This window comes from Lagopus leucura, unplaced genomic scaffold (assembly GCF_019238085.1).
Source record: "Lagopus leucura isolate 7727_CA_CO unplaced genomic scaffold, USGS_WTPT01 Super-Scaffold_100001, whole genome shotgun sequence".
Lineage (NCBI taxonomy): Eukaryota > Metazoa > Chordata > Aves > Galliformes > Phasianidae > Lagopus > Lagopus leucura.
Window position 1 is genome coordinate 41,015,443 of NW_024962262.1, and position 10,388 is coordinate 41,025,830.

At 43.3% G+C, this 10,388-nt stretch overlaps 1 long non-coding RNA gene across 3 annotated transcripts; it reads left to right on the top strand.

The window, feature by feature from the left end:
• The first annotated feature begins 2,234 nt into the window (after nt 1–2,234).
• On the top strand, nt 2,235–10,135 carry LOC122177871. 3 transcript variants are annotated; one of them, XR_006178185.1, is made up of 4 exons: nt 2,235–2,405; nt 6,176–6,266; nt 7,168–7,265; nt 7,792–10,135. It is a non-coding gene; the product is annotated as an uncharacterized LOC122177871 (long non-coding RNA). The 3 variants fall into 3 exon arrangements; XR_006178183.1 differs by lacking the exon at nt 7,168–7,265; XR_006178184.1 differs by lacking the exon at nt 7,792–10,135 and having other exon boundaries at nt 7,168–7,673.
• Nucleotides 10,136–10,388: the final 253 nt, after the last annotated feature.

The window sequence follows — 10,388 nt, forward strand, 5'->3', positions numbered from 1 at the left end:
GGCTGCCCCCCGGCGGCCCGAGCGGCGCGGAGCTTCCGCGGCTGCGGAGCGCTGGGGGAGCCGCCCGCCTCCGCAGGCTGCTTGCTTCGGGCCTGTGCGGCACGGGGGAGCGGGCTGCAGCGGGAGGGTGCTCGGGATCGATCCGTTACTGCGAGCGCGGTGAGGCGCTGGCACGGGTTGCCTAGAGAGGCTGTGCGCGCCCCATCCCTGGAGGGATCCAAGGCCAGGTTGGATGGGGCTCTTATGGCTGTTACTGCCTCGCCTGTCAGCCTCTGGAGCAGTGAGGAGGTGCTCTAGATGGATGTACAGTTCTCCCTGTGCCAAACCAAGGTCGGGATCTCAGTGTTGAGGAGACAGGTTGAACATCGGTCTGACCAGAAACCAGAGCTCCCATGCAGCAGGTAACTCTCACAGGGAGATTCGCCCTATGGAAGTTTACATCCTCCTGAGAAAAAGTCTCATACGTACAGAGCAGTACTTCACAGTAAACACACAGATCGTGGAATCACAGGATGGCTTGGGTTGAAAGAGTCCTTAAAGATCATCTCATTCCAACCCCATGCCATGGTCAGGGCTGCCCCCCACCAGCTCAGCTGCACGGGGCCCCATCCAACCTGGCCTTGAGCACCATCATGGATGGGGCACTACAGCCTCTCTGGATAGCTGTGCCAGCGCCTCACTGCCCTCTGAGTAAAGAATTTCCACCTAACATCTAAACTAAATTTCCCCTCTTTTAGTTAAAACTACCCCCTCCCCCGCACCCCCCCTCCTCTTGTCCTGTCAATGTCAGAATGTGTGAAAAGGTCCCCTTCCTCTTTGTAAGGTCACTTCAAGTACTAGAAAGTCACAGTGAGGTCTCCCAGTAGCCTTCTCCAGACTGAATAAGCTCTTCCATCTTCGTGACCCTCCTCTGGACCCACTTCATCTATTTAAACAAGCAACCAACAAAACAAAACAAAGAGAGATGTATTTCTAAAACATGTTTGCAGAAGGCAGAGATCCCTCCCCTCACAGAGAAACACCACTGGAGGCAAAATCCCATGGCTGGTGACACAAGCCACATCCAGCCAGGCAGACATACTCTGGGGACAGCGGGCACTCTCCTCCAAAACACTCAAACCTTCCCCAGCTACAATTGCATAGAATCACAGGATCACTGAAGTCAGAACAGACCACTAGTCCAAACCCCAGCCCACCCCCACCGTGCCCACACCACACTCCTCAGTGCCACATGCACGAGGTTCTTGAACACCTCTAGAGACGGTGACTCCACCCTTCCCTGGGCAGCCTGTGCCACTGCCTCACAACTCCTGAAGAGCTCCTTCTTTCCTAACAGCCAATCTGAGCCTCCCCTTGCACACAACTTAAACCCTCGAGCCTACAGCCCAGTTGCTGTGCTACCTCATGGCAGGTGCTGTTAGAGCCATGCCAAAGCAGAAATGCTGTCACTGGGTCAGATCACTTTTGAAAGTTCTGATAACATCTGCTTCATTTTTCAGGTCAATGAAGACAACTCTCAGCGTTGCATCCTTGGAGAATTTGTAACTTCTACCCTGGCTATGTTCTTTGGATGGAAGTGCTCGCAGAGCCCTCTGGCTAGTTTGCCACAGCCCCAAATGTAGCCCTGCTTCTGTACTCCTGAGTCCATCAGTGCAACAGCTGCACCACATTTGTCTTCTAAGTGCAGCTTGAGATAATGGCATTGATCTGTTGTGTTCTTTATTCTCCCAGAAACCAATAGTGAGCATTCTGCTTGAGGCAGAGATGAATATAGAAGCACGGTCCTCACCCAGTCTACATCACGTGTGATAGATGAAGGTTAGAGTTGGAGAAGGAAGAAATGGAGAAGGACAACAGTCACGCGGGGCTCCCTCTGCAGAAAGAAATCTATTTTGATTGGCATTTTTGAAGTATTTTATTCACACTTAATGAAGACCAGGAAAGAAATGAAGAATGAGAACAGGACTGCTAGGAATCAAAGAGGCTACAAGTGATCGAAAAGGTCCTGAATTTCAATTAAACAGGATTCAAGATTTCCAGATCATTTTTCATGTGTATTTACTACAATTTACCCTGTGTTCTGTTAGCACAGATGCAGTAAGCACCTTCATAACGCTGCAGACTGGGTGGCAGCGAATCGGTGGTTCCCCTGGGTAAGGTCCTGGGGGCAGGGAAGTTGGCAGTTGCCTCCAGATCCCAGCACGGTCTGCATCCTATGAGCTGCAGGGGAAGGTCTTGGCCGGGAGCAGCTGTCACTGCTCCATCGAGCTGATGAGTCTGTGACATCGCTAAGGAACGAGCCCTAAAACTTTGGCTGCAGACATTGATCTCAGAGCACTGATGTGACTATCCACAAAAAGAGGATTCTAAGATACGCCTGATGGGGAACTGGGGGCAGAATAAGGGTAAGTGTTTTGCAGAGTCATTGGTAAAATCTCGTTTAGACTGCAGCATAGAGACTTGGACAGCTGTGTTCAGGAAAACTGAAATCACACTGGAACAGACTCCTTAGAAGCGTGGCAGTGATCTGAGAGCTTGGCTCATTCCATCTGGAAAAAGAAAGCCTGGAGAAGGGGGTAGGACCACTGTGAGTAAATATCACAGATAGACAGGAGCCATGTAAGCTCAAGGACAATGCTATCACAAAAATAAATGCATAGAAGCAGATTCTGATTACATTAATGCTAGAATTCAGGAAGAAAAAAAAAGATCCTTCTGTCTGTAAAATCCTTCAGTGCTGTTAAGAAACAGTGGGGAAGGTAGCCCAGCTGTTTTTAGAAGGGCACACGATGAGTGGTTAAAGCAGATCTATGACTTGACTGCAGCAGGGATGGGGCTCACCCAGTCCTGTCCCTACCAGAATCAGACTGGGCCAACCATTCATCATGGTGGGTAGTGTTCTGCGCAAGTCAAACATGCAGAACCACACTCAAAGCCCTTCCTCCTCTCAGAGGGAATGCTAACAACATTCATTCAGCACTGCATGGAGAATTCATTTAGCCAACTGGGTTAATGGAAGAAAAGCTCTGAGCTATAGGACCTCTGGGCCAGAAGCTACACACAGTGGCCCTTGAGTGTCTTTTACAGGGTCCTTTTCTACAAATGCTTTTCAGCCTTACGGAAGATTGCCACAGACCTCTACCAGCTCATGCTTGTTCATGGTGTGGTAACCCTTCTGCACTTTGAGTGCAGTGCAAACAGCAGGTAGAGAGAAAGAAGATGAAACCCGGACATTTGGTGGGGTTGGATGGCTGGAGAGGTTTGGAAGGGATCCCGATTTACAACTGTGTGAGTCCTCAACACACTGGGAATGTTTGATACAGCCATAAACCTGGATCAGTCCAGGTTTGCATGGTAAATCACCATCTCTATCTGGCAGTGCAAATGTTACCCTCTGCTGATCCCTCGCTGTTTTTGGGTGCAGGGGTTGTGCTGCCCCATGCAGCACGGCTCAGCATGAGCAGCTGTTGTCTTCACCAGACTTGTAAATGCTCCCTGGGCTATTTTTGCATCATACCACGTGAGTTTATAGGGTTTTTATTTTTAGTCCTACAGTATGATTTGTTGATGATGTGTATTTTGCATGCAGTTGGTATTGAAGCGCCAAGGTGATAGAGGCCATTTAATGATCTGCCAATATATGTTGCAGTCAGTAAATGTTACAATCAATAAATGTCACCATTTGCCTTACAGTCAGCATCTGCACCCTTTCAGCCCTGGTGATCACACATTTATATTATATCTATTTAGGCTGTAGGTTTCTGTATCACTGCTGTTTCACCCCAGTTTTGCTCCTGCCACTCTCAGCCATCAGCATCAAGTTCCCCAAGTGCTCCTTTTGAAAGAAACCTCATGGAAAATGAACCATTCCTGCAAAATTCTTGCTGAAGGTCTACCCACTTGGCTTAGTGAAGTTTTACCTACCCAGACTAAAGGGTTTGCTCTGATTCTGTTATCTGGCACCAGGAGAAGGGTGGAGGTCCACCTTTTTTGCAGATTAAAACTGCAGCTACCTGCTAGAGATGGGCTGTGGAGATGGTTATTTGGCTCAGCACTTTGCCTTTCTCTTTGTGAGCTCCCAGTGCTCAATAAATTGTGCATTTTTCCTTAGCTTTTATAGTCCTGTGTGCTGCCATTGCCATTCTCGGCGCTTTTCATTTTAGCCAAGTAACTCTGCAAAGTATGCTCTGATGAACTGGCAGTCAGACAACAAGCAGCTTAGCAAACAGGATCTTCTAGAGGCCTTGAATCCTGATGATGCAGAAACATATAAAAGCCAAAGTATATTCCCAGAGTCACACCACATCTGCTTGGAGAGGAGAAACGAGAGTCGCTGGCAAGTTGGATTGCACAGAATTCTAGTGGTTGCATACTGCTGTCATTTAGCATCTTTTGGGTTAGACCTCTCTTAATTTCTCCTGCAGTTTCTCAGAGTTCAATGTGAAAATGATCTTCGTCAGCAGAGGCCAGACCTCTCTCTGTTAATGAGTGGCCTTGTGATAAATCCCATGCTTCCAGCAAAGCAATAGGATATCCTTGCTTTTAAGCATGGTAAATAGGTCAGAAAACATTATAAGGACCGAGGGCTGAGGATTGCCTGATGTTTTTTTCTCCTTTTTCTCTGTTGATTTAACTCCCAATGGAGGGTTTCTGCATTTATGTCAAATACATTTTGAAATACAGCACTCCAATCATTGCTTCAGCATCATTCAGCTAGTTTCCAGCAGGCATATTCCATCTCCTTATCAGATACAGCTACAAAAGGGAAACGGTGTAGTTAAGATAAAATCTCTTTTTAAATTAAGCAAAATAAGCTTCTCATTGTTTGGCTTGAATTCTGTAGGGCGCTTCCAAAACACTGAAGATCTCTATTTCCAATGTATTACCTGCCATGACTGGACGTGAAGGTATTTATAAGCTTACATGCAGTGATTACTGCAATGGATTGGCTCTATATTTGCTTTCTGATCTGAGGAGTGTTCCGTCCCTTCTCTGCCTACAGAGCTGATCAGCGAAACAGGCCATGATAAAAGCTGTGTGAGAAAGCTTCCTTCTGTACTAATTGGATGAAACTTGGAAACCAGAGGCTTTACTGGGAGCGCTGCCTATTTTCCTCATAATTATATGCATATTCAGTTTAACAGCAAAACAAGTCTATAATTGTTCAGTTCAGAAAGGAAAAGCTTCTCACCGCATATGGCGGTCAGAAGAAACATGTGCAACTACTACATCAACACTAAATAGCGCTAAATCAGCACTACCTGCACTAATTTGGGATGGGGAAGTGTATCAGACAATAACTTCAGAAGCAAAGGATATTAAGGGAAGGAAGCCATCAAGAGCCAGTTTTAATGCATGCTTGTTAGTACAAGGAAGAACTTCTCTGCTGCTCGTCACGTAAATTACATTCACCATCTAATCACACCGCAACGATCTGAGGTGGTTTAACATTCAGGTGTGTTTTGTAAACAATTTACAGTTGATGCATAACTCACAACAGCATTGCTGCTGCCTTTAAATTCGATCATAAGGCTGAGGTGAGACCTAAATGTGAGCCTCCCGCTTTGATGTCTGACATAAATAATGTACGCAGAGATCCTCAAACGCTATTTGGCTCCACTGCTGTGGATTGAATGTCACAGCTCCATGCTGCTGTGAAGAAGTAACATCACCAAAATAACTTGATCTAGCTATTTAACCTTGCAAATATATACTAGGAAATGAGACAAAGTCTGAAAAAAAAGAAATAAAAAAAAGGAGGGGAGGGAGGGGAAAGCATTAAAAAAAAGGTTGAAGTTGAATGTAGCCCTTGCAATTCAAACTCTTTTTTTTTTTTTCATCCTTTTGTTCCATCCAAACCCGTACAACTGTCTGTACCAGTAATGGTTATCATAACACAGCTACACTCCAGCACATACATTTTTATCTACTGGTCCCGTACTTCTCCAAAATAGGATTATTGAACCAGTTGATACGGAGTCAAACATTGGAGTACATTCTCAAGCAAATTCTCACAAATGAGCTCTAAGTTTTACATGAGTAAGGACTGACAAAACATTCAAAAGCCACTCAGAATCTGACTGTTCTCCTACTTTTCAGAGCAAAGGAAAGGAAAAGTAATGTTTTAAACATAAAGTATGAAATTTCATATTATCTTTTTTTTTTTTTTTTTCAGAAGACATCACTGCAGATCAGTTTCTAACTTCTGCCTGCAAATTCTACTGGCAAGAAAAATCCCTTCCATCAAACTAAATAACAAGCTAAAGGTAGCATCATGTTTTCTTTGGTGCAACTTTCTAGGCTATGTATATCATATAAATCTGTATAGCAAGAGTCCACACTTGGGGGACAGATTTCCATCAGAAATGCTCCACCTGAGATTGCAAGCTCAGAAAACTTTAGCAATAAAAAACAGATGAGACTGAGCCAGGAGAAAGCAGATCTTTCATAGATGGTGTCCTCTGCACCAATTCCAACTTGCTGTTCTTGACACTAAAGCTGCTCAGAAGTTTAGCGTAGAGCTTGGCTTGTTTTCTGAACCAACTAGGAAAAAAATGCCATCAGCCATTCTTATGCCTCTACAACTGCACTCCATTTGCTCAAACCAGCTTAAAAATAAGTCTCTTGAACATCTTCCGTCTTGAAATATTTCAAGAGCAAAAGGCAAGCATTGCTGCTTCCTGTCATTAATAACTTTCTGAAATAACAAATGGAAACCTGGAGACACTATTCACTGCTGCTATTTCCTTAAAAGTGGAATTGGACCATTTACCAGCTCCAGCAAGGGAGCATCCTTTGGAGTTTGTATCCTTCCAGAAAGGATGTTTCTCTTTTGCTGCAGAAGATGGATCATACACCACCACGCGCCATTGCATGTGTAGAGAATGACTCCAACTGGCTATGGAGAAACTGCAAAACAACTGGAGGAACACTGACATGAGAAGATTACATGTTTTCCAGGCTCCTTCCTTCTCTATGTAGAATATAAACTTCCTTTTTCTTTCCCCAAATTATAAGTTCTCCAGGGGGAATTTTATAGGGATTTTTCTTCCTTGCTCTCTCTTCTTGATTTTAATGCATGAAGAAATAATTCATGTCCAGGGAAAATTGCTCTGAATCTCACAGGATTTTGAATATTGATCTAAACAAAGTTTGTTTTTTTTACAGAAGCTGTAACAAGATATATATTAAACAAATGCAACACTGTGATTGGAACAGAGCTAAACAGTTTGCACAAATAAAAAATAAATGGAAATAATAAAGCCGTGAGTTCTGCAGTTGCTTGAGATCTTTATGTTCTTTCAGCTAGTATCACAGTTATTAAAGGCTTAACTGGTTAGAATGATGGATCAAGTATTTAATACCATATAAGCATTACACAGAAATGTCTCACTGTGCATTTGGCTTCATAGTAGCTACAGTCCAACCTTACCATTTTTATTCAGTCCCTGCTAGCTAACACAGGATCTGTGCCTAAGCAACTATAGGAGCAGATGTTCTATAGCCTTAATTAAACATAATTAAATATTGTGTGACAAAGTCTTATTTGCATGGAAGAGGCCCTAACTCCTCAAAAAGACACAGCAGGACTGTTTGAGGAAGAGCTTCTGATCCATACAATAAGAAGATAAAAGTTTGTGCTCTGGGCATTTTTGCTTAAGACTCTGTTTGAACGCTTTAATTTGCAAAATATGAGACAGATCATTTGCTTTATTTTAAAATATGTTTTAGGGCTGTCTTTATTAAATTGTATGGTTCTATCTGAAGTGTGTTTGTATTTGTATTTTACAGCAAAATAAAATAAGAGAGAAAGAAGTGATGACATCTCATGCCTGCAGGACTACAAAGCTGGATATAATGCAGCTTCCTTTCCCAAACAGTGGAAGAAATAACTCCGAAGAACTTAAGCAAACAAACTTAGAGTGTATTCAACTATTTTAGTTAAGCAATGCTCTCTTTTTGGGTTTGTAAACATTAGGATCTGTCTCTCATAAGCTAATTTAGCTTCCACAAAGGTATTTAATTATTTACTGCAAATTACAGCTTTAAATAGGCATTTAAAGCAAAAAAGAATCATGTTTCAAGTTAAAGAACCTAAAAAAAAAAAAAGATGGCTGTCAAGAACTCTTGTCTTTTAGACCATGAACTTTGACACTGCCCTTTAGTCATAAGCCTAAGAATACAAAATGTTAAAAAAAGAAGAACTATGTGCTACAACTGCATTTCCTGTAACATATGTTCATGATTGAGGTATTTAACCAGCACAGGATGTGCTCAGACAGAGCAGAAACTGTCCCTCTGCAGCAGCCAGCTGAGCTCCCAAAATAAAGCGTCGAGGAGTTTGCCAACCACAATACGATGAAGGCTCTGCTTCCCACTCTAGCAGTGGGGTTTTAACATGGTGATGAGATGAATGAATATTTGCTTAATAATGCTGATACATCTTATGGAAGAAAATGATAGGGATATTCCTTTAAAGGATCCAGGTGATGCAAGCCTGCAAACGGATCAATTTTCAGCATGGCTTTCTGTTCCTATTTGTTTGAAGATGCGGGAAGCATGAAGCACTGGTAGCAGAAAGGAGTAAAAAAGGACTATGGAGGGAAGTGCTTGCAGTGATGCTGAACCCTAGATAAAACCGCATGCGTGCTGGCTACTGAAAAATATTACTTCTTCTGAAGAAAACTTACATAAACAGCCTGAAGCAAAGGGAGAAAAATAAAGCTGTTAAGTCAGTAGAGAAACTTCAGCTCTGCCACATTAATGTCCTGCTGCCTCATGTGTTCGGTGCTGGAGTGCAGCCAGCAAGGCAGAGGAAGGGATGGCTCCCAATTGTGGTGCCACATCTGAAGCACTGCATCCTGTTCTGGCCTCCCAGAACAAGAACAGACTTTTCAGCAATCTGGAATCCTTCCAGCATGGGGCCACGAGGATGGATGAGGGGCTAGAGCCCATGAAATAAAAGGAGAGGCTGAGAAAGCTGGCCAAGTCAGCCTGGAAGAGAGCAAGATGCGGAGGCATCAGCTTGTGGCCTCCACTAACCTGATGGGGGGCTGCAAAGGAGACACCCTTCGGAGGTACCCAGAGTGAAGTTGAGGGGAAAAGGACATGTGTTCCTGCAAAGAGCAGCATGAGAGGACATGAGAAGTAAAATGAGCAGCTAAGCACTGGGACACCCAGAAGAAAGAGGTGAATATCTACCATCCTGGAAGTTATTCAGAACTGAACTGGAGAAAGCCCTGAGCAAGCTGACCTAGCTGCAGGCAGCTTGGCTGTGAGCAGGGACCTGGGCTGGAGGGTTTTTGTGACCTCCACAAAAATCATCTGACCTGTCATCCTGAAACCAGAGGCAAACAGGAGTCATCCATACCTGATTTTTAGGCAGGGGTTGTTTTTACATTGCAGAGCTGAAAAGTGAAACGAGCACTTGTATGAATACTGAAACCAGTATTCAAATAAAATATTTAAATTTCAATGACTTAGCAAAAGATATTGATGCATTGACTTTGAAAATCTTTATTTAGAATAATCCTATTGAAATATAACAGGTTTTGATGACTCACTATCAAGAAGTAATTCCCTGTAAAGGTTCAAACTGCAGGCATTTGATGCAAAAATGACATTAAGAATAGCAAGAGGCACATATGCTAATGATGCTACTGATAACAGCAAGGGAGTGTGAGTATGCGTGGAAGAAGCAAGAGCAAAATACAGAAAATCTACAGCCTATGCAAAAGGATGGAGGAAATCTTCAAACACATTAAAAGGCTATTGCAAAACAGATGGAAATAATGTGTTTTCCATGTCTGTGGTGCGTGAAATGAGAAGGAACAGGTTTAAATTGCAGCAAGGCAAATTCAGATTCAACACTGGGAAATGTCTTTACAGCTTTTTTGGCATGGCGCTGTAATCTTAACCTTGTTTGCAACCTTTAAGAAAACGCGAGACAAATATCTGTCAGAAGTGATCTATCTCTACATGTTCCTGCCTGGGAACAGGAAGATGCACTACGTGAACTTTGATACCCCTTCAAATGTGATGATTTCATACAGAAACTTCTATATATCAAACAAAAGGGAAAAAAAATGCATCTGGGTCGAAATTCAGGTCTAAAACACGATCTGAACTGGAGTTACAGCTGTAAATGAAAGGTCAGTAATCACGAATTTTTAGAGAAAAATGGCTAGCCTTTCTTTGTGGCAGTATTTGCTGAAGAGAATCCACAGTAATCACCTTGACATTAGGAAAATTGTGTAGAAATAAGCTGAAGGCATTTATTTTTACTCAGCACTGAGCAAGCAGATGAGACAGCAGCTGGTTATCAGATGGATCCTCTGTAAGTGCGTTATGGAGAATGTCTAACTACCTAATCACTTGTGCTTCTGTTC